Source organism: Delphinapterus leucas, chromosome 12, assembly GCF_059928025.1.
Source record: "Delphinapterus leucas isolate spDelLeu-1000000601 "Yukka" chromosome 12, BTC_Dleu_Yukka2, whole genome shotgun sequence".
Classification (NCBI taxonomy): Eukaryota; Metazoa; Chordata; class Mammalia; order Artiodactyla; family Monodontidae; genus Delphinapterus; species Delphinapterus leucas.
The window spans coordinates 79,422,054-79,447,538 of record NC_143140.1 but is presented as its reverse complement, the minus strand read 5'-3'; the positions used below and the strand labels follow the sequence as shown (position 1 = coordinate 79,447,538).

The 25,485-nt window shown below is 41.7% G+C and overlaps 1 protein-coding gene and 1 long non-coding RNA gene across 6 annotated transcripts in view; both read right to left on the bottom strand.

Moving 5' to 3' along the window:
• The window catches only part of SASH1 (SAM and SH3 domain containing 1), a 324,315-nt gene that overhangs the window by 287,567 nt on the left and 11,263 nt on the right, over positions 1-25,485 (bottom strand). The window lies entirely within an intron of this gene.
• The window catches only part of LOC149747906 (uncharacterized), a 48,669-nt gene that overhangs the window by 12,135 nt on the left and 11,049 nt on the right, over positions 1-25,485 (bottom strand). Inside the window, exon 2 of the long non-coding RNA XR_016395248.1 lies at positions 1-25,485. This exon is cut by the window's left edge and continues 12,135 nt beyond it. This is a non-coding gene — a long non-coding RNA (uncharacterized LOC149747906).

Here is a 25,485-nt window from a genome sequence, read left to right as displayed (position 1 = left end):
TAAAAATTTTTGTATTGCAAACAATGCCAACAGGAAAGTGAGAAGACAACCCACAGAATAGAAGAAAATATTTTCAAATCATATATCTGATATGACTTGTGTTCAGATTATATAAAAGACTCAAAACTTAATAATAAGAAGATAAATAACCCAATTAAAAATGGGCAAAAGATTCAAGTGGACCTTTTTCTAAAGAAGACACACAAGTGGGGACTTCCTTGATGGTGCAGTGGTTAAGACTCCGCGCTCCCAATGCAGGGGGCCGGGGTGCGATCCCCGGTCAGGGAACTAGATCCCACATGCATGCTGCAACTAAGAATTCGCATGGCACAACTACGGAGCCCATGTGCCACAACTAAGACCCGGCGCGACCAAATAAATAAATAAATATTAAAACATAAAGAAGACATACAAGTAGACAATGAGCACATGGAAAGATGCACATCATTTGTCATTAGGGAAATGCAAGTAAAGACCACAGAGAGATACTACTTCCCACCCACTAGGATTGCTATAATCAAAAAGACAACAATAACAGGATGTGGGAAAACCAAAAACCTCATACACTGCTGGTGGGAATGTAAAATGGTGCAGCAAATTTGGAAAACTGTTTGACGGTTCCTCGAAATGTTGAACATAGAGTTACCACATGACCTAACTATTCAACTCCCTAGGTATATACCCAAAAGAAATGAAACATATGTTGGCACAAAAACTTGAACGTGGCTCATTATGCAGAAGAGCCAAAAGCTGAAAACAACCCAAATGCCCATCAACTGATAAATGGATAAATACGTACGGCACATCCATACAACAGGATATTACTCAACAGTAAAAGGAATGAAATATTGATGTGCGGTATAAAATGGATGAACTTCCAAACATTGTTCTAAACGAAAGAATCTAGTCACAGAAGACCACATATTCTATAATTCCATTTTTATGAAATGTTCAGAATAGGGAAATCTCTAGTGATGGAAAGTAGATTAGTGTTTGCTGAGGACTCTGGGGATGGTGTTGGTGGCTGAGGGGGAACAGAGAATGACTGCTAATGGTTAGAGGGTCTCTTTTAGGGCTGATAAAAATGTCCTAAAATTGATTATGGTGACGGTTGCACAACTTTGTGGAAAAATATATGTATATAACCACTGAATTATACACTTGAAATGAGTGAATTATAAAGCTGTTTTTAAGAAATGTGTGTACAAATTCAGCATTATACTCTGCTTTGATCTGACCAATATTTCTTCGCTGGGATTCTTTGTTATTTTTGAGACCTATACTTTATTTTTACATTTACAGCACTATATTTTAATTGTATTGTCACAAGCTATATGTCCCTAAGGACAGGAATCATTTTTATTCATTGTTATAGTTCCATATCCTTGGATAATATTTTGTGCAGAGTGTTTAATTAAAACATGTTTATTGAATGGATAAATTTTAGGCTAAATGAATGTAGTTTGCATTTGCTTTAGGGTAAATACCTTGCAGGTAATCAACTAATCCTGCTCAAGTCTCTTTTCATGTGGATTGCTGTTAAGCCAGGGCAATTCCATCTTGTGCTTGGGCAATACATTATTTTTTAATCAAACTGAAGAGCTTTACACTTATTTGGTAAATTTTCTCTTCTTAGATAACATCAGTCATTCTAGCCAGTTAAGACTTTCTTGGATCATTTCTCTGTTTCTAGTATAGTCTCTATTTCTACCTGCTCTGCATTGCAAACAAATCTGAATAGGCACACTTATTATTAAAGACTTACAAGTTTATTATTAAAGACTTATAAGGCTTTCTCCAAGATGTTGATAAAAACATTCAAGAGCAGAGAGCTGAGGCCAAAGACTAGTGGAACATCAAAAACCACCTGAAGATAGATTAGTGAATGGCTCTAGCTAACTTGACTATAATCTAGTCCAGTGGCTAGAACTTCCTTGCGAGTGTTTTTCCACCCACCTTCCTAAATCCACCTGACAAGCTCAGATCCAGCGCCATCTCTTTCATGGACCATTCCCTGATCATTGCAGCCAGAATCTCTCTCTCCTTCTATTTAATTTGTTATAATATTTGTTTGTACTCCTGTTGAGAGATTGACCTCATACTACCTTGAATTATAATTGTTCATGTACGTGTCTCGTGTCTCAGTAGCTGTTCTAGACCATAAGAAACTAAAAAAAGAGGATTGGTGACACCTTTGATACTTTTGCCTCTTAGAATTTGTGTGCTTAATAAGTTTTATAAGTAACAGAAAAATAAAATATTCAGTGCTGTTAGAACGACTATTAAATGTCCATACCTTCAGGGGTTAGATATCTGAAAAACTATGTCAAATATTTAAAATAAATTGAAACAGTCCATATCAAAAACCCTGCTAGAGTAGGTACCTCTCCCCAGTCTTCTTCAATTATTCATGACATAATTTGCAAAAGCATCACACATTATGCTTAAAGTTTAAAGAATGCATCATCTTAGAGTTTTCAAACTGGTCCATACTAGCTTGAAATTTAATTTTTCTTGCACTTGTATTTTCTTTGTTTTGTTTCTGTCAGTCTTGGTCCAATGCTTGGCTAACTGCTCTGCCATTTTATGTTGATGTGGTGCTTACAGGTGTGTTTTTGTAGCTGTGTTCTTCCATTCCTCAGTTCTACTGGAGTGTAGCCCGATTAAACCTCTTCTCTCTGCACCGTGTCACAAAATCACCTTAACAAAAGGGTGAACAATAACTGTTGTGGTATTCTCCCATTACAGGGGATGAACACACTGAACATGTGTATAAAAAGTGGAGGACTTTACATTTTTGCAATATAAAAATAATTTCTAAATCATGATTTCCATACCGTGGCTGGAGAGGGATTACAATCTCCTCCTTGAAATTTTCATCACTTACTCAAAAAAAATTTCTTGAGTGCCTACCATGCGCTGATTACCCTGTTCCAGATGTTGGATACACAGCTGTGAACAAGACAAATACAGTCTGCACTCTCAAGGAACTTACATTCCAGCGGAGGCGAGAGACCAAAAACAACTTTGTACATAAAATCTTTTCTGACAGGTATTAAGAAAATAAAACAACATGATGTCTGAATTCTAGGTTGCTCATTTTAAAGGCTAGAGTCCCTACGACGCCAATGAACATTTCTGAATTAATAATTCACACTTCATAGATCTATACTTATGCCAATATATGTTCAGTATGGCTATTTCTCAACAGCCAGCTGACACGTCAGATCACTGCCCACCCGAAGCTTCCATACTCAATAATCCAAAATTCTGTTGAGTTTACACTGTTCCCGTGGAATTTAGAGGCTAATCTGAATCCTCTATACCAATCAGAATAATCCTATTCTCTCTGATTGTGATTGTTTTAGGCAGAGGCGTATGACTCAGTCTTTGTTAATGAAACTAGAGGTCTGATGTGAGGCTTCTGAGAAGGATTTCCTGGCTCGTAAGAAAAAGGAAGACACAGGAAGAAGAGGTGGTCTTCTCTACCCCTGGAAATCTGGTGATGCTCTGGATGAGAAGCCTGTACCTGTGACAATCATCTTGCAACTCCAAAGACGTCAGCTAGGGTACAAAACCTACATGCCGAAGAAGGCACAGAAGAAAGAAGGAAAGAAGGGATCTTTTTAAAAAATTTTTATTTATTTATTTATTTTTTTGCCACACCTCACGGCTTGTGTGGGATCGAACCTGACCAGGGATCGAACCTGGGCCCATGGCAGTGAATGCACCGAGTCTTAACCACTGGAGCACCAGGGAATTCCCAAGAAGTGATCTTCTTGATGACAGAGTTGAGCCATGGAACTGTCCAACCCTGGAGTCACCCCACTTTGAGTCCTCTAGTTACGTGAGATAATGCCTTTTCTGTTTCAGCAGCCTAAAGCATTTTAACAGATAAAAGTAGATACAAATGCACATACATAGTGAGCAGTCTGGCTGGCTGATTAAATGTATGTGTAGGCATAAGTTATCTCCCCTCTCCATTTATGACTGTAACATTTTTTTTACCTCAGGCAAAAGCAACGGTTGAATTAGAAAATTTCAGGGTTGAAAATGAACATCTGAATTTACTACAATTAAAAAATCAATTCAATATGTAGTGGTATTACAGTAGAATAAAATAGATGCTTACAGATTTGTTAACTGCTGAAGACATAATAAGACATCAAATAAACCAATTTTTCTTTAAGTTCCTTAAGAAAAAAATCTGATGTGGAGTCCAGTCTTTCATTTTATCACTGGAATAAATAGAAAACAGCCATTGCAATCAATCGCCTGTTTGTTCCCCCAGAGAGCTCGCCCGCAAGCATATATTACGTATGGTGATGAGAGGGGAAACTGGGCTCCTTTTCATACTGTCTTTTCTTCTAAACTACAGTTTCTCCTTTTAAATAAAATGAAAGCAAAAATGCTAAACTACTGCTGTCAGAAAATAGCTTTCTCTAAAAGTGAAATGCCAATTGTCTTGCAAATATTTTCTGTTTCTCATTTGCAATTTTCTACTGGTCACTTTGATGTAGTCAAAGCTTCTGAATATTTATAAAGATTTGTTTGTTTTGTTTTGTTTTGTTTTTTTGGAGAAAGACAAGAAAGGCAGTAACAACCTTACTGGGTCGTTATTTAGCAATTCAACCTTTATTTCAAAGGACAAATGGTAAGGAATTATACTTATAAAAAACCTCAATATATAGTCTTTATAAAGTTACTTTTGTAAGTGTAACTCTATCCATAACCTTTGGTATAGTGCAGTTTGGAACACAGTTATAACTAACATCTGAGGCATGGTGGGTAGAGGGAGTAGATGGTATAGTGATGAAAATAGCCTCTCGTGCTTAAAACAATCACAGGTCTTCTTTCCACCAAGAACCAGTGACACCTCCTGCTGGAATCATCTTCCAGTTTATTCTTTCTATCTTACAAACCTGCAACAAGCAACCATAATACATATTTCTTCCTGCTTGCTTCCCTTAATCACCAACCTTCAGTGGCCCTTGGGAAGATAAAAAGCATCCTCCTTCCTTCCATCCATCTGTTTGGTAGAAAGAGGGAAGTTGTGGAGGAAATATGGGTCATCTATACACATGTCCAGCTTTTTAAAAGGAATCAGTTTCAGTATCCTCAGCTTCCATGTATATATTTTTTTTTTTAATTTTTTTTCTGAAGATGACTTACATGAGAGGGAGCTTGGTTCATTATTGTTTAGAAAAGATTCTAGTAAAATCGTTCCTATCAGTTTAGAATGAAGAAAAGCATACCCATCACCTGTGCCAACTCTTACTCTAGTGCACTGCCCAGGGGTGCAAACATTTTTGGACAGTTAAACAAAAGTATAAATAGAAATGACAGTTTGAGGAAGCCTCTTTTACTGATTTGTCAAGACAACTTAAACACATCCGGCTTATTATCTTTCCCCATCTATACACAATTCTGTAAAACATTGGTGCTGGTAAAGTGATATTTTCGATCATGTAGGGATGGATGATCTCAATTCCAGACAGCCAAAGCAGTATAGCCTACTGAAGTTGATCATTTTAAATGCAACTAGAGTGCTTTTTGGGAGTCTACCAAAAATTTGGTGATATATTTGATAAACCCACACATCAACACTTTATGTAATTTCTTTTAGATTTGTCATGCTTTATTATATAAGGTAGGTAAAGTCTTTTCTAAAAATCAAATCATGAGATACTTTTTGCAATTACAGTCGATCCTCATCTCATTTCAAATTTTCTACCTCCTAATAACAAAAATAAACTTACTTAAAGTTATAATACAATTTTCAATATCAAATTTAAACTGTGTGAGTTACATGAACAAACATTTTCTTTAGTAGGTAGAGAAGCAAAATCGGTTAAAGACCAGTAGTTGATGGATTCTTATGGTCTCCATCATGCGGTCACTTCTTTCTCTCATCAGCGGAACCCCCTGTGTTTGAACTCAATTCTTTTTTTTTTTTTTTTTTTGCTGTACGCGGGCCTCTCACTGCTGTGACCTCTCCCGTTTTGGAGCACAGGCTCCGGACGCGCAGGCTCAGCGGCCATGGCTCACGGGCCCAGCCTCTCCGCCGCATGTGGGATCTTCCCGGACCGGGGCACAAACCTGCGTCCCCTGCATCGGCAGGCGGACTCTCAACCACTGCGCCACCAGGGAAGCCCTGAACTCAATTCTTACTCATGAGTGACAAGGACCAGAACTACATCTTTCCGGACAAGAGGGGCCTTTCTTTCTAGCATAATCAGAAATGTTAAATTTTTTGTTTGCACAGCATTTTGAGACTGAAGGCACTGTTCCAAGAATGTTATCAATATTAACTTGTATAATCCTACTTTCAGTGCTCAGGGGGTCACTATTATGCCTTCATTTCACACTTGGGGAAACTGTGGCAGCTAGTCAGTAGCAGAACTAGCATTCAAATCTAGTCCACCCGGCTCTCTCAGGCTGTGCTCTCAGTCACCGCTACAGCTGCCCCTCCAGAAACATTTTCAAGTCTTGGGTCTTTTTAGGAAGTTCTCAGGATCATCCCCTTCTTGCGCTGCCCACACCTAGAATATGTCCACTGAGAATGATGATGAAAACAACAGCGTTCAGTTACCTCTCATCTGGGAATCAGTTTCCATGCAAAGCGTTATTTCCTCATTATATAGATAAGGAAAGGAGGGACAAAGGGTCAGTTAAGTGAAAAAGAGAACAAGTTGAGAATTTTATAGAAGTCCCCAGCCCTGTGATCTAATCATAAGAAAAGTTTCCATTCTCAGGAGTCGCTAGGGAAACAGATTTGAAGAGAGAGAGAATGAATATCACTGGCGGGAACATAGGGAGAGAAACCTGAAATGCAAAACTCTGTGCCTGCAATGAGGTCATGGAAGCAAAATGATTTCATATATTCATTCAACTTCCTGTGTGGGGAGTCATGTATAATCATGTACATAGTCATAGGCATAATGCTGTGGCTATTAGCTTGGTATAGCAGCTGTGGGCTGAGCAAGGTGAGGGCCCTCGGTGTCTCTTCCCAAGGCGCGTGGCCCCATTTTCCTTTCCAGCTGAGGAGCCTGACTTGAGACAAGTCACACCGGCTCTGTGCAGGCACACTCCCTACCTAAGCAATCGCTTGAGTCACTTGCCTGATTCTCAGGTTTTAATGTAGGCGTGGATGAAAATGTATGGAATAGTTTCACGTTGCTAGGCTATTAAAGACAGTGATATTGATTGTGTCTGGGGGGAAAAAATCCTAATCGTTGATTTATCTGCACAAATTCACTACTCCTAAGCTACCTTAGAGTCCCTTCAGCCTGGGAATTCATTTGATATTGTGGTCTACTGATGCAGTGGAGGTAGACAAAATCTAGGTGTCCCACAAAAATAAGAACAATCGTAGGTTGGGAGGGGGAAAAAATCAAAAAGCTCAACTTGTTTTGAATTTAAGACGAGGGAAAATAAAACTTTAAAAAGTAAAAGGGAATTCCCTGGCGGTCCAGTGGTTTGGACTCTGCACTTTCACTGCCGAGAGCCAGGGTTCGATCCCTGGTCAGGGAGCTAAGATCCCACAAACTGCACGGTGCGCCACCCCCCCACAAAAAAATAAAGTAACATCAAAATTTTTTTTTTAAAAAGGGAAAAGATTCGTATTTTTCAGTTTCATTTTGTGGGTAGTGAAGATGTAAAGAAAGAGGCTGGGGAAATGTATACAGAAAAGAAGGAAGGCTAGTGCCGAGGGTGAGGCTTAGAGACCAGCGGGCAGAGGAGACTATAGAACAGGGAGAGATGGGGGGAAAGGCTCAGTCATTGCAAAGTGTTTTAATGGACTTGAACTTCTGTAACTACATTCTGTTCGCCACTGTTGTCACTGCCCTTTGAAATTCTGATTAGCCAATTAATCACTGTTCTCAGCCCCCATAGCTCACCAAAGGGAAAATTATGCTCCTGGTGTAGCCAAAGCAATATCACCCCATGTCTAGATGAGCTCAAATAAAACCGGTCTCAGAGTTGCCCTCCTCCTGCCTTAAGTAGCCACAGTAAATTCTAGGGCACCCAGGTCATTTTCAGATAAAAACGCTGCCTACAAGTCAGACTTTTAATATGTACCCTAAAACTTTTAAATACAGAGAACTCCTCTCTACAGACTGGATTTTTAGTTTGACTCTGTTCCCTTTCAAATCTATTCGCTAACCTGTATACAGCTATGCAGAAGATATCTGTGCAGATAGGGGACATAAATTCAGTACTAAGCAAGCTCTGTTGAAGCTTTGTCATGTTAATACCAGCCACAAATGAAAGTAAAATTTTATTTTTAGACTTAACCTCATAAATTGCCCAAAAGCAGTTTCTTTATTTCCAGCTGATTTATTTGAAGAAAATAGGCTCAGATTTATTGGGTCTGTTAATAAAAATAAATTAAATGACCTCCTGTAGTTTTGCTGCTATTTATTGATCTCTTTCAAATTTAGTAAGCAATTCCATCTTCAGTAAGGCGTGTTGAATGAAATGGACTGTGAATGCAAAGACGGAATGAACATTTAGAAAGCATTTTCAAGTCCCAGAAGTAGCTTTAATAAATGAGAATAAATTAAATTCACATCACTGGAGAAAAAAAGATGGATTTTGTCTTAATGGTGAACTACACAGAAACACTTTATTGGATGTAGGATCTATTGGACCTTTTTAAGAAGCCAGCTCATAGAATGGATTGCTGCAGCTCTGATGAGTGAAAGGTCCATCATAATCTGTCTTGTAACCATACCTTCTGAGACTTTGAGAAATTACTTCTAACATCATTAGGGTAATTCACTCCTGTCTTCCCCATCCAACCCGTGAAACTGCTACGACCACCACTACTGGTAGCAGTAGCGATGATGATGACAACATGACTTCAGAATGAGAAGAATTATGGGGTGCTTTCCCAGAATTAGATGACGTGACCTTCATATTACCAAACCCACATGTACGTTTCAGTACATTTCCTACTTCACCTTTGTTATGGTTGCCACTATCAACCATCCCTTTCTTCTTGAAACTACTTTGGCTGACCCAATACCACGCCTCATTCTGTACTATTTCTCTGCAAAGCTCTGTCTTCTTCTAGGTCTTCCTTTTAGGATCTCTTGACTTAGCCAACTTTCTAACCTGTAACTTTAAGCTAAGCCTTAATTAATGAGGCTTCCCAGGGCTTTGCCCTGGATCTTTCCTTGGTTTATCCTTTTTCTAGGCAACCTCCTTTACACCCTTGGCATCAACTAACTCCTATATGTTGATTTCTCTCTCTCCCTTTTTCATAACTCACCACTCAGTCCTCATCTCAAACTCAGTATGATTAAACCTGACTCGGTATTTTCCCTCTAAATACATTTCTACCTCTGTATTCCCCAGTGATACCATGATCTACCCAACTCTTAATGGGACTCCTGGGAATTCCCTGGCGGTCTAGCAGTTAGGACTCCATACTTCCACTATAGGGGCCATGGGTTCGATTCCTGGTCAGGGAACTAAGAAGATCCCACGTGCAGTGTGGCTCGGCCAAAAAAAAATGGGAGTCCTCCTCTGACCTACACAACACAGGAACTGTTTTCTCAATTCTTTCAACAATAGCACATATCTAGAACCATTCTAGATGCTTAGGAGGGAAGTGAATTAACTACACACAGTAGGTGCCTCTGGACATCAGAGCTTGATTCTCTCCAAGAATCCAGGCTTAGAAAGGTTGCATCTAATCTGAAACCCAGCAGCCACCAGAGATGGCTCCATCTCCTTCATTTCCTCCATGCAGTTGTCATCTTTACCCAATTTTTCACCCTGACTATACACACAGGGAGGCTTACGTGTGGATTTGCTGACTAAAGCTGTCTACTTCTTATCTTCCTGATAGAAATCCTCTTCCCTCCTGTATACAGAAAGCTTCATCCTGACTTAAATCCCTGCCTCCATCTTTGCCTTCCCTGGTTTCTCCTCCCCCTTCACCCCAGGTCACTTCTAAGAGACAAATTTGGTCATACGCTTCTGCTCAAACCCTTCAATGACTCCTCCTGGCTTTCAGATTAAAGTTTAAACTCTAGCATGATCAAATGTATTGTCAACCCTGTCTATGTCTTCACATTTCCCACCAACCCCACCTCCCCAAACCCAGGCTGTAGTCAAAACCAACTCTCCCCAGGTAGAATTAGGTTTCTCCAATGGCTTCTGCAGCGCCCTGCACAAATCACATTCTATTGCCATCATTCACTCATTTAACAAAATTCACAGAGTGCCAACCATATGCACCAGGAAGGCAGTTATGAGCAAAACAAAGTCTTCGCTCTCATGGAATCCAATTCTACATGGACAAACAGTAAACACATGAACAAATTAATAAAACAGAGTAATGGGATAATAAGGGACTTGGAAGTTCTTTCATTAGGGAAGTTGGGGTAGGTCTCTCTGGGAGGATAACATACGAACTAAGAAATAAGCAACAAGCAAAAAGAGGCAACAAGAAAAAACCTGCTATAGACAGAATAGCAAGTTCACAGGCCCCTGAGATTGGAACAAGTTGTTTGAGAGATGGAAAGAAGCCAGGGCAGGCTTGAGAAGTCACTGAAGTAGAGGATGAGAGGGAGAGATCCAGGAGAGGGGCTGGAGAGTCAATGGGGGCCCGGTTACGGGTTTAGATTTTATTTTAATTGCAGTGGAAAGCCATTGGAGGGTTTTAAGCAGGGCAGAAAGGTCTTATGGCAGCTGGTGGGGAACAGACCATAAGCAGGCCAAGAACAGAGGCACAGTCCAGATTAAAAGTCATGGTGCCTTAAACTGGGGTTTTAGCAGGGAAGATTGCAGCATGTGTCATATTTGCAATATAATTTGGATGTAATGCCAATGGAAGGTGCTGATGGATTGTGCATAGTGGGTGGGTGTTGACTCTTTTTCTAGCCTATAAGCTCTTTAAGGGAAAGGCCTGTTTCTTCACATCTGTATTTTTAATTCCATCATGGTGCCTGGCACCTAGAACGTCACTAAGGCTGGTTTATGAATGAAACAAGCTAAGAGGAAATTACATTGTAGCTGGGGGTTGTCAGTGCAGGCTTTATGGTAAAGGTGAGAATGGACCTGTAACTTAAAAGATGGGTAAAATGTCAACTGGTAGAAATGGAAATAGAGGGAAGGTGAGCTCCTAACATTTCTGGATCCTGGGACAAGAATACAAGTGGAACCCACATACCTCCTGTCTTAATATTTTTAAGTCTTAAGTCAAACTAACAGACTGTTAAAATGTGCTCTACCTGTTTTAAAGTTATAAGTGAAGCTAAATAAAATACGCTCTATCCTTTACCTTGACAAATACGCTTTATAATCACTAGGCTCTGGAACTTGGCAGTGGAATGGGAGAGCCAGCCCCCGGCCCCTGGATGAGGCATGCCCCCTGCCCATCCTACCCCAGGTCCGTCATATGCACACATGTAAACACCCAGGCCTGCAAGTCTAAGCTCAGTCCACTTACCACTCCTCCCCGCTCCCCCTCCCCGCCACTGCGCAGGCCATGAAAGCTGCCATCGGGTCATCGGAGCAGGGAATTCTGGGTCTCAGGTGTTCAGCACATGGACTACAGGGCAGGACTGGGGCTCAGGGAGAGCACATCCCCTTGGGCCTGCCAATGTGTCACCGAACAAGGAGAAATAAGGCCAGAGCAAGGCCCCCTAGAGTGTGAGGCCGGAGTAAAGGCCCTGCTTACCTGGATCTGAGGGCAGTGCTGGTTGAGGGGGTAAACAGGGGGAACCATGAGGCATATTAAGGGGATGGGGAAAGACTAGTTTGTCTGGAGCAGATAACTCATGCAGCCGAGTAGAGATTAAATCCTAGAGGGATAAGAATTTGTGGGTAAAGAACTTTGATCCCATGGGCAATGGAGGGTTCTGAACTCTTAAGTAGAGGAAGACATGATCAGACATTTGTGTGCAGGGAGAATGAGGAAATGGGAGAGAGATGAGCAGAGTGACTTGACTGCAGAGTTTAGGGTACGAAGTAATGAGAACTGAAAGCAGAGAGAAAGGAGTTCGTGTAACACCTAAGAAGAAGAGACAACCAATTAGATGCAGGGGGCAAGGGAGATGGAGGAATTGGGCCGAAGATGATTTTGCAAGAAGAAATGTGGCCGGCTGCATTATTCCTAGTGCTATGCACTGAACGTCTGTGCCCCCTCCTAATTCATATCTTGGAGCCCTAATGTGATGGTATTTGGAGGTGAGGCCTTTGGGAAATAATTAAGTCATGAGGTTGGAGCCCTTAGGATGCGATTAGTGTCCTTATAAGAAAAGGAACAGAGCTCTTTGTCATGTGAGGATACAACGAAAAGACAGCTATTTAAAAGCACCTTGATCTTGATTTCCCAGCCTCCAGAACCATGAGAAGTAACAGTCTGTTGTTTAAGCCACCCTGTCTATGGTATTTTTGTTATAGCAGCCCGAGCTGGCCAAGACACTTACATAAGGCTCCTCTTTCTGAGAAGTCAGGACCTGGCGTGGGTATGCTTTGATCACTGTTTCTGCAACCAGTGCCAAGCCTGACTTCTCAGGACTCCTATGAACCTGGGTTCTCTCTCAAGGTCTTTTCAAGTAAGCCCCCTCTGCACCTCAGCACCTCTATCCACTATCAGGCTGAGTACGGGAATGCAATTTTAGCTATGAGTTCTAAGTTATGTTTATTTGGGGGTGGGAGGGGGATGTTTCAGAGATTATGAAAATGTAGGCGTCTTTTAGGAAAGGATAAACAAGTCAGTCCCGAGGCAGGCACCCAGGTCATGGTCAGATAAGGTTAAATAAGAGATGACAGGGTGATGTGGACTCCAAAGTATCTGGGTTTGACCCTGCCTCTTACCAGCCACATGACCTAGAAAGTCTGGCCCGGAACTTCTTCCAAAGTACTGTAGCATGAGGGTTTTCTGTCCTGACTTGGGTGCTAGGAGTAGGGGGGTGGGGGCGGGGGCGGGGGTGGGGGAGTTGTCCCTCCAGGGTGCCAGCCCCAGCCCTCCTTCTGCTACGCCAAAGAGGCGAGGACAAAGGCCAGGGAGCTTTGGCTACAAAAGTCAGATGCATCAGGGCTGCAGTGTTGTGATAGAACCAACAAATTAAAGGTCTTTCCCACTAAAGAAATTTATGCCATTTGATAGAAAAATATCAGTTTTCTATTTTACATATTGGAACAGAAAATAACTTGTGGCCAAAACCTCCATAATTTTCCTTGTGATGTTATTTTTTTCGTGTGGGCTCTTATTGTGACCATCAGTGGTGATGCGCTAACTAGTTGTTTGTCACTAGTTCTCTTCTTGTCCTCTTCCCACCGTTGCTTGGCATCTGAGTTTGTTTTTCATTTCTATCAGTGGCACACAATTTCAAGCAGCTGTTTTCAGAAGTGCTTGACTTTTAAGCAGAGTATGCAGTGCTCTCTTGATGGTGGCACCGCCGCACTCAGCCCCAGATCTGGTTTGCAAATGAAGATGCTGGTGCGCTAGTCGGCTTGATTTTGGACTGATTTCCGCGGGGTTGTTATTGCTTGGACCTACCCTGGAAGCCTGTCAGCATTTTGAACCTGCCCACGCTATTTTCAGGGTTGGGGGGGGAGACACAGGCCCAGCACAGACTGTAGGGCTGGGAAGCACACGCTTTAGAGTAGGGCAACCTGCGTTTGAACCCTGCCTTCACTGCATGCTGGCTGTGTGATCACAGACAACGCTTGCAAGTTTCTTGTCTGTAAAATGGGGGTAAGGATGGACCAGCACCTCATAGGCTGACAAGCGATAAAGTGTGTAAACCATTTCGGTTCAGTGACTAACATGGAGTAAGCACTCAGTTCATCCCAAAAGAGTGGTATTATTTCTGTCTAGATTTTAAAAATCCTTACAAGAGTCCTACGGGGTAGGTTGCTATTAATATTATTATCACTGGTTGTGGATAAAAAAGCTGAGGCACAGAGTGGTTTAGTAACTGGCCCAAGGTGGCACAGCCAGTAAGTGGCAGAGCAGTCTGGCTCCAGCGTCTCTCTGGGTCGCTGTTTGGTGCTCAGTGGGGCTGGGTGGTACATAACAAGCAGCGCATACTCTATTTCAGGCACCAGGAGTAAGCACTTCACAGCACAGGATTTTATTTAACTCCCTAACCTAACTCCCTTGCTACGTTCTGGGGGAATGCTATGACTAGCTTTGTGATAGAGATGAGGGAAATCAGAGGGTCAAATGAGGTCAGGGAGGACTATGCTGCTGAGAGGGGCTGGCCCCCCAGTCTCTTTCTCTGCACGCCGCCGGGCATGGATCCTTCAGAGCTGACGGACCTGAGCGGTCATCTCATATAAATGTCCCCAGGATGCCAAGGGGGCTCCTGGAGACCCATGGGTTGGAGCCCACGTGCCCTGACTCCAGCCCATTGTTTTATGTTTTTGTTCATGGTATTATGATAACAATATCAATGGCCACTGTAAGTAATTCAATATACTTCATGTTTTCTTTTCCTCCGGCCACAAGTCTTCTAATAATAAAAAGTTTCTAAAATGAATAAGTATTAAAAACCTAATTTGCACAAGCACGAGGAAGTCCAGAAGGCCAAGTAAACAAGAAGTCTGGGCACTTTTCTTTAGAAAATAAAAGTAGTAGGGGAAAAAAAAAAAAAGCTAAAATGTGGTAAAAGTAGATGTGAGAAAGGAATACTGCAAAATTCCTTCATGTTATCCATATTCTGGAAAATTACTGTCCACAGTTACATATTAGAAGATAATTCTGGTTATAGTTCTGCCAGGAAAAAGGTGGGGTTTTTTTTCTGAATTAGGTATTCTTTTTGCTAATTCTGCCCACTATATACGTACCATAAATAAATTTTAGTGCTGTGGAAAAGTACAGGCATGCTCTGTGAGTTGATTCTAACTGATTTTACATTTGAACCTTACATCTGGGGATACAGTAAAACTATGCCATAAGTCATCATCAGTAATAAGACATTAAAATGTCGCTTTCCGTGATACCTCGTACACAGCTGTTTATTACTAAGAATCTCATTTTTAAATGTTTTAACCTATTACAAGTTTCCTTGTTACCATCCAAAAGGAAAGACAGCCCGGCAGAGTCTGTCTAAATGTCCTAAAGACAGCCTCTCTCCTCTCCAGAGCGTACCTCCAAATCCCAAGAAACACACAGCATTAGTTTTTGCCAAGTACGTTATGGAGGACCTATTTTCCATTAAGTTAAGCCAGTTAGTCTTATACACTTTCCCTTTTTTAGAACCTCTGCTTTTGTTTGATACACATTTGGAAATTTTATTGATTTCCCAAGAAGCTAAGTTCTGCACAATTTAGCAGAACCAGGAAAGGTATCGACTGAGTTTCCCACCGATTTTCAAATGGGATCATTTTCTTTCAAACACTCACTGGATTTCGGTTGGAATGAGACAGGTGGTTTTAGGCTCAAAGCTATTCAAGGCTGACAGAATAATAAAGCAAGGCCAGCAGCCTTTCTCACAGACACCCTGTGCAAGTGCTGGCAGAACCCTGCAGGCTCTGCCCTCTACCTCTGCAGAGACAGGTGACAGGTGATCCCCACACTGACTTCAGATGAACCTGGCACCTCCGGGCTCCTGGGGACCCAGGGTGACTGATACAGGCCCACCTACCTCCCTAGAATGTTTTGGTTTGGAACACATCTGAGTCCATTCACCTGTGCTGACCAAGGGCCACGACTGGGATGGACAAGGTGCCAGGGTGCGGGCAGGTGGGATGGGTCCAGGCATTCTCTCGGTCTTGCCCATTCAGCTCAGTTCAGCAGAAACACACTGAGTCCCTGCCAGGCTGCCATATAGCACACAAAAAACTATTTGTCACGGAGGCTTGCAATCTCCCTCTCATGCAAAGCACTTTGGTAATATGAAATTAGTCTCCCTCCTCTCATCCAAGCACTAAGTCTCTGATAACTTAGAGCTGGGCGAAAGACCAAATAAATATACATCTTGGCACATCTGGGGACCCAGTTGTATTTAAGTCCAAATAACGCCAGAGAGGGTTCTTGTAGGAGAACAGAGTTGGGAAATCATTATTATCCTGTGCGATAACATTAGCTGACATGTGTTGAAAAAGACAGTGTGCTAAGTACTTTACATGCATTATCTCAATTAATCCCTAAAACATCTCTAGAGGGAAATACCACTTTTAATACAATTTTTACAGAAAATGAGGCATAGAAGTAACTGTCGACAGTCATTTAGCTGATAAGTGATGGATCTGAAACCCAAACCCGGGTTGGATTAACTCCAGAGTCTGAGAATGTAACCGTTTTTGCTCATCTGCATTTATCATTTAATCTTGTCTCTTAACATGTGGGAAATGGGGAGCATACACGTGTTCTCCTCCTCTGAACACGTCTTTTTTTAACTTCACATCAAAATGCATGCACCGTCAGTTTCTACCAATTACCAAACGCACAAATCAGAAACACAGCTCAGCCCAGTGTCATGAGCCATGGTTACTCTCGTTAGAGAAAAACCCGCTCGCATATATTGCACTCGGTGTGGAGTGACAGAACTGTCATAAAGGTAATCATGTAAAAAACAAAATCTGCCACTATCCAGTTCCTGAACTTCTGGGGAGTTGTTTTCTGTGCCAGCTAGTGATGAGCACCCTTCTTCTATCCATCATTCCCAGTTTTATACTGTTGGGACTAGGATATCATCACTATCAAATCAGAGATGTACATGACTAGGAAACATTTAGTTTTAGGCTTACAGTCCTAGTAAATCAAAAGAGCAAGACGGAAAATAAACTATAAAGTTACGATGTCAGCTGGAGATTCTTTGTAGTTGGGCCTTGACAGTGGTTTGCAAGTTTTAGTATTGCAGACGGTGGAAAGCAATCTGCCCAGGAGAACCGAAGTCTCCAAGCGCACACAGACCAAAGATAATTACAAGATCCTTGAACTGAAAGTCACCTCTATTGCAATCCCTGCTTTCAGGACCACTTTGTTGTTTATATGAGCAGAGAAGGCAAAGCCTTTAACAATACCTGTACGGGTAATTTACTTGAGAAGTCAGAGGACTCAACCCCACCCAGTCTTTCCTCTTAACACCCTAACACACACACACACACACACACACACACACACACACACACACACACACACTTTGGCCAGAGAATTCTAGGCTTCTACAGAAATTACATCTTAACTGAGTCACTGAATTAATTAACTGAATTAATTCAGTTAATTAATTAACTGAATTAATATAATTCAGTTATAATATAACTGAATTATATTAATTAAAACGATCTTCACTCTTTAAAGTTGAATTTTGCTATAACTTTTTTCATGGAAACTTTACTAATCCTCTAAAAACTGGGAACAGAGATTCTTAATCTGGGGTTCGTGGATACGCTCCCCTGAAACAAGATGAAGTATTTACTCGGTGGAGTTGCATGTGCAGTATCCCGCGGAGAAAGTTCATAGCTTTCATCAGCTTCTCAAAGGAACCTGAGACCCCTTAAAGCCCCAAAACTACTGTCCTAGATACAGGTCCTCTAGTGTAGCTGAAGGACATGAGAGTTAAAAAAGATCCTATTTCACTCTTACTCAGCACTTTCCAGAAGTTCATGCTGACAGGAGGTTCTAGCCCAGCAGTTGCTTCTTTTTTATAAAAACCAAAACAATTGTCGGAGGTGTCAGCGTCAGGGACAGGTTTTAGCAGGAGAAGGTGACAGTATCTCTGAGTCCCCTCCCCAGGAGCCACTGCTGGCCACCCTACAGTCCCTGTCAGCACATTGCACGGCGCGAGCCTGTGCACAGAGCTGGGTTTCAATGCGTGGGGTTCAATCCTCGATCTGTTACTTTCTATTGGTTGCATGACCTTGGTCAAATACATGCTTCCCTATCCTATTTTTTTCATCCATAAAATGGGGAAAATAATAATATCCTCTCAAGAGTTATGTAAGGATTAAATGAGATAATGTGGAAGTAGTGCATGACACACAGTCACCTATCTGAAACCCTTGGAAACAGATGTGTTTTGGAATTCAGGTTTTTAAGAAATGTAATATATTGCTATCCTCTACATTATTTAATACCACCAGCATAACCCATAATAAATGGATATTTCTACAGCAAAACTATGAATATTCACATTAAGAGGGACGAACCAAGATTACAGACAGCCTTATGTCAATTCAGGACAGGTTTTGCCACCCCAAAATGTCAGTTTTCAGAGCATTTTGGATTTGGGGATTGAGAATAAGCAACTGTCAGCCTGTTTGGAAGAATCCTACTTTCTTCAGTTCCCAAGGCCCTAATTCTTGTCATTGCTGAGTCACCAACCTTGGCTTGTCCTCATACTTCTATTCTCTGTGCATTGGCGCTGGGCCTGTGGCTGAGCTGGTACCCAGTGTATTTCTCTTACCATAATGCTCATTTGAACCGTGTTCCGCTTGACCCGTGGCTCCCCTCTCCTACTATGGTTCTGAGTGAAGAAGACTCCTCTCTTCTCTTGGCTTTGTCTCAACCTCTCCCAGTTCCCGAGGCAATCTCTCTCCCACAGCTCCCCTGTTCCAAGGGCTGTCCGCCTCCTGTTCAATATATTCTCGGAAACTCTCAAAGTTACTCCCAGTGACGTTGGCAGGTACGCTGGCGAGAAGAACACTCTTCTCCTGGAGACAGACGAGACATTCCTCGGTTTCATTCAGGTATGCCTGAGAGCTGCTTGAGAGGAATGACGTGGCAAATCCTCCCAGACGGCACTCTGAGCCTCTCTCCCCCATTCCAGAGTGTCCCAAGAGAACGAAGATGGGCTCCAACATCAACAGAACAGCCGAGGGTGACACTTCTAAGGGCTCAGTGACAGTTAGTGGCAGGTAGCAGCTGCCGAAGGCTACCCTCATGATACTACCTGGCCGTGGAATCACACGGTTTAGTATTGGTGGTGCAAAGGGGACGATCAGACATATGGGGGTTTGATTTCTCCTTCTTTCACATGCTGTGTGACCTTGGGTAAGTTACTCTAAATTCTCTGGGCCTCAGCTATAAAATGGGGATAACATTACCCACTTGACTAGGGCTGTAATTAGGAGTATGTCAGCTAACCTATATATAAATGCCCCAATAATTATCCAGTCCCTTCCTTAAGTGCCCTTCCCTAGACTTTCCCTCACTAGTCCGGGAGACCCCTGAAGGGCAGGAACAGATCTTCTCCTTGTATTTATTTCTAGTGTGGGTTCTGGCCCATAGCAAGCAAGCCTGTAATAAAGTAGTGAATAAATGAATGCAATTGTTTTTGCAGTTGATAGCACACCTTTAGTTCCTGCTAAATCAGATATCCACAATTTGAGAAGAGGAAACTAGGGTGAGAATGCCTGAGCCAGAGCCTCCTGGTCCAAATAACCATGTTTCCCTCTGATGTGGATAACAGAGGTAGACTGCACAAGCTCTTCCACTCAATAATAATGTTTTGTTTTTAAAATGGAACTTTTAATTTTATAGACAGAGTATTACATCCTAGTAACTAGAATGAAAAGTCTTTCTTCTACTCAACTGTCTCATTTAATTCTTATTACAACTTATTTGGTAGGTAACATTGTTGTTTCCATCTTATAGCTACAGAAACAGAGATCTGTGTTCATAACTGATGCTTATCATTCGTATTAATATAACCCTAACCAGTGTATTCTTCCTTTTTCTTCCAGGTTTACTGAGCTATAATTGACATACAGCACTGTGTAAGTTTAAGGTGTACAGCATAATGATTTGATTTACATATCATGAAATGATTACCACAATAAGTGTAGTGAATATCATCTCACATAGATATAAAATTAAAGAAATAGAAAAAGTTTTTTTCCTTGCAATGAGAACTCTTAGGATTTACTCTCAACTTTCATATATAACACACAGCAATGTTAATTGTATTTATCATGTTGTACATTAAATTATATCCCTAGTACTTATGCATCCTGTAATTGGAAGTTTGTACCTTTTGACTACCTTCATCCGATTTCCCCTCCCTCCAAAGTGTTGCATTTTTAAAAGATGTCTCAATTTCGAGTAAGACTTGAAGATCTACTACAGCTCAATACCTCTTTCACTAATCCTCAACTCTTATTAATTAAACTAATTAATTATTAAGTTCACTAATCCTCAACTCTTATTAATTAACTTAATTCTAGCATTCTCCTGGGTTCAAGCAGGTGATAACGGCCAGACTAATTCTAAACTATTTTGTAGACCCCAAGGTTCATTTAGGGCTTTCACTGGTGTCGGAAATTAAGACACCTTGGATTCAAGCAGCTTTGCCTATAGTTACTCTCCTGTTTTCTTGGACTAGAGAAGAAACTAAATGATTCCAATTTATCCATATAGAAATCAATGATGCTGTTTTTGCAGCATTTTTAATTAGCCTCAGTTCCTTACCCGTGAAGGGGACACTAACAGTATTTGCCATGCTTATGCGAGACACCCGTGGAAACACCAGGGCTTTGCCAGCTGTGAAAAACTGCAGCTTCTAGATGTAACCTTATTGCGATAGACTGCCAAAGGTCCTTTCCAGTGCTAATTTTCCATAATTCCAAGATTCTCTAGTCCAGCAGTAAACAAGGTTTTTACTTACAATCTACATTTTTCTTTCTGTCTGATCCTTATTTTTGCTGTGTCTGAAAGAAACTTTGGGGGAAAAAATGCAGTGCGCGTGTGTGTTTCTTTTTTCTTATAGTACAATAGTTCCTCCCTTACCCAAGGTTACACTTTCTGAGGTTTCAGTTACCTCTGGTCAACTGCAGTCTGAAAGTGTGAAATGGAAAACTCCAGAAATAAACAATTCTTAAATTTTAAATTGTGTGCTGTTGTGAGTAAAGTGAGGAAATCTCGAGGCTTCCAGCTCTGTCCTGCCCTGGATGGGAAGCAACACTTTGTCCAGCATATCTCACCCTCATTAGTCACTTAGCAGCCGGCTCGGTTATCAAATTGACTGTTGTGGTATTGGGGTGCTTGTGTTTGATTAACCCTTACCTTACTTGATGGCCCCAAAGTGCAAGAGTAGTGATGTCGGCAATTTGGATATGCCATAGAGTAACTATAAAATGCTTCCTTTAAGTGAAAGGGTGAAAGTTCTTGATTTAATAAAAAAGGAAGGAAATCATAAGATAACGCTAAGATCTACGGTAAGAACAAATCTTCTATTTGTGAACTTGTGAAGAAGAAAAAAGAAATTTGTGCTAGTTTTGCTGTTGCAATCTGCCAAAGTTACAGCCACAGTGTGTGGTAAGTGCTTAGTTAAGATGGAAAAGGCATTAAATTTGTATAAGATAATTTGAGAGAGAAACCACATTTATGTAACTTTTATTACAGTATGTTGTTATAATTGTTGTATTTTATTATTATTGTTGTTAATCTCTTACTGTGCCCAATTTATAAGTTAAACTTCATCATAGGAATGTATGTATAGGGAAAATACATGGTATATAAGGTTGTGCCTTGATATCTGTGAGGGACTGCTTCCAGGACCCTGGTGGATACCAAATTCCGTGGATGTTCATCTCTTATACAAAATGTTGTAGCATTTGCATATAACCTATGCACATTCTCCCTATACTTTAAATCATCTCTAGATTACTTATAATACCTAATACAATGTAAACGCTATGTAAATAGTTGTGAATACAACCTAAATATTTTGCAAAACCCTCTGGTGGGATGCAAATTCAAGTCTTGCCTTTTGAAATGTCCTAGAATTTTTTTTCCAAATATTTTAAACTTGTGGTTGGTGAAATCCACGGATGTGGAATCTGAGGCTACAGAGGGTCAACTGTATAGGGTTTGGTACTATCCGTGATTTCAAGGCATCAACTAGGGGTCTTAGAACGTACTTCCCATGAATAAGAAGGGACTACCGTACACTTTTTTTTTTTTTTTGCCTATAATAGAGTAAAACAAAAGGCAGTCTCCATGAGAAAGCACTGTGACTAGAATCCAGGTAATAGAGGAGAAAGACCAGAGAGAAAAGGGAGCTGAAGTTAGAGGAGACTGGAAGGGCCCATTTTTGAAGAACGAGGGAGACACACTGGTTGGAAAGCACTTACGCCGCTCTGATAGGTAATACAATGCATTTCTCCTCCAGAAGACATTGACAGTGTAGGTAAAACATGTTGCTCTGGAGGTTTGGAGGTAAGATGCTCGATATAGCTGACAACGGGTGAGGACCATGTGGGGGAATGAAGATGTATAAATTCCTCACACTCAGCCTACGTGATCTGGCGCTCCTTCCAGGATTCCAGACCATGTGTACGCTTAATTTAGCCTGGCCCTGCACACTGCTCCCCACGCAAAGGAAAATCTCTCTTAATTTCTCTTTTCTGGCCATTCCCTTTTTCTTTCTGTCAACAGAACCTTAAACTATGCCTAGATAGAGGCACACGGTCACACAGGTGAGCCTACTTCATCTCTTCCGACAATGAGAGGCAGCTGTACATGATGTGAGATACAGAAACAGCCTTTGGTTAATATTTCAGTCACAGGAGAGGAATTTGGCTACAAGATGAAGGCGTATTAAGAAATAGCTCCCAGACAAATGGACTTTCTGAGTTCATCTCGAAGCATCCAACATCAGATTCACACTGCGTCAAAATTCAGACGATTTATACAGTCTCATTAGGTTCTATTAGTATTAATGGGAAATATGCATGTATATCGATATGTGCATTAGTGCAGGCGGATTTCCCAAAGGATTTTTGCTTTGGGGCAAAAGCTGCTATTATGTGCACCTTCTCCACAATGGAAATAGAATTATATCCGCTAAATAAGTGCAGTTGGTCCAACGAAGTGACCACTAAAGCCTGGGGCTTGAAGCCAGCTCAAGCTGGAGTTTCTAGGTTTAGCAGGTTAGTGACAAACTGTTTTTGTTTGTTTGTTTGTTTTTTGGCTGCACTGCGAGGCTTGCAGGATTTTAGTTCCCCAACCAGGGATCGAACCCAGGCCCCCTGCAGTGGAAGTGAGGATTGCTAACTACTGGACTGCCAGGGAAGTCCCAATGACAAACTGTTAAGCAGACTGTTTATTCTGAACCTGAACCTTTGACTCCAACTGACAATTGCTCTAAAAGGACAAAGAGGAGGAAATAAAATGATATTAATACAGTTTAGATCTAGGGTATTGTTAGCTTTGCAAAACTGAAAAGCAGGGGGAATTAACATTTGATACCTCGTTCTCTCCATTCTGTCCCCGCTCACCACACACCCATAAAGCTCCCAGCAGCACAGAGAGTTCTCTGTTCTGTTCCGGCTTCCTTCTGCCATACCTCCTCCCAGAGCCTTCTTTCACACTATGGTATGAACACCTAATAGCAGCATAGCAGCATAAGTGTCATCCATTTCACTAATAAACTTGGCCGTGTGACATGACAGGCCTCATGGAAAGGGAAAGAACTTTAGAACTGATCAGTTCTGGGATGGAGACGGAGAATCCAAGAAGGATGGTCATAGCCAAAATCAAACACTCCATTGCTGTCCCGTGCAATATGGTAGCCACTAGCCACATGTAGCTAAAGAGTTTAAATTTAAATTGGTTAAAATTAAAAGTAACAATTTTCTTCCTCAGTCTCACTAGCCATGTTTCAGATGCTCAGTAGCTACATCTGTCTAGTGGGTACTGAATTGGTGAGTGCAGACATAGGACATTTCCACCATCATGGAAAGTTCTATTAGACAGTCTGTTCTAGTGGGAAGTGGTAAGTCAGGATTGTGACACCCAATGATGTTTCCCAGGAAAATCCAGTCTAATGGGCAGGGATGCTCTGTCAATGCTTAAACTGAGTTGGGGAGGTCTGTCTGGTCCCTTTGTTTTGGAACAAGAACGTGGGCAGTGGCTGGGTGTTGGTGGGCAGACAGTGAATAAAGGAAAACCGTGAACCGCGTAGGCACCTTAGAGCTAGGGTTGATCTGATCATTAACTCTACAAGGACTAGTAGAGGATAAGAGATGCTGAGGAACTCAAAACACTGGGGTTAGATAGAACATGAACATAAATTTAAAAAATTACATAACATTTGTGTTAATAATTATTAATGATTATTTTCTATTTTTGCCAAGTGTCTTAGTCTGCTTAGGCCGCTACACCAAATTACCATAGACAGGTGGCTTAAGGAACAAACATCTATTTTTCATTGTTGTAGAGGCTGGGAAGTCCAAGATCAGGGTGCTGGCAGAGGCAGTTCTTGGTGAGGGCCCACTTCCTGGTTTGCAGTCAGCTACCTTTTCACTGTGTCCTTACTTGGTGGAGAGCAGAAAGAGAAGCAAGCTCTCTCCTGTCTTTTCTCATAAGGGCACTAATCCCACCTTGAGGACTCTATCCTCATGACCTAATTACCTCCCAAAGACCCCACCTCCAAAACCCTCACACTGAGGATTAGGGTTTTTCAACAGCTGAATTTCTGGTGGGGGAGGATAAACATATAGTTCCTAACAGCAAGTTATACTACTGACATAAACTTTCTTTTCAAAATACAGTTATTAAAATTTCAAAGGGGGTAAATTTAAGGAAAAATATTAGATGAAAACTAGTATGGGAGCAAAGAGCAATACGGTAAAATTCCTAAATGTGGTTTGCAAAGGACGGAACTTTGAAACACTGATCCAAGGTAAAGGGTCTGGTCTGCTTCTCAGTAGGGCCACCTTAACCATCAGGGGCACCAGGCACAATGCCCAGAACCCACAATGCTTTTAGAGATCCATGCCAACGTGTTAATTTCTTTCAAGGAAATTAAATTCTGGAGAAAAAATACACTTTCAAGCCAAAGAAATGTCTTAATAAATTATATATATATATATATATATATATATATATATATAGTATGAACATATTTGTCTTTATACCAACACAACTGTAAAACATAACTTTCAACATTTTTTTTTTTTTTTGCGGTACGCGGGCCTCTCACTGTTGCGGCCTCTCCCGTTGCGGAGCACAGGCTCCGGACGCGCAGTCTCAGCGGCCATGGCTCACAGGCCCAGCTGCTCCGCGGCATGTGGGATCTTCCCGGACCGGGGCACGAACCCGCGTGCCCTGCATCGGCAGGCGGACTCTCAACCGCTGCGCCACCAGGGAAGCCCTTTCAACATTTTTTAATGGAGGAAGTGGCCCACAAAGCCAAAAGTGCCTGGGGCCCATGAAAATCATACCACCACCCCGTTTTTAGGTACACATGGGAGGAACCTTGAGGCAACGGGGACACAGAAGGGTAGCATTTGCTCAGCAGCATAATCAGTGGGCAGGGGTGGGAGACTCGGATTTCAGCAGGAAAGTGTAAGTATAAATCAGAAAGCAACAGCAGCATCCCATGCATGCCCGCCAGCTAAGCACGGTGTGAGCTAAGGTGCAGTCAGCAGACAGGGTGCCCAGGGCTCAGCCCAGGCCCACCAGACACCAGGCTTAGGACAGTATGACTAACCCCAGTTCAAGTGATCACTACCTGCAGGTCAGGATGGGTTCTGGGAGTGGAGAGAGCTGAGCCTTCGGGGGAAGTTTCG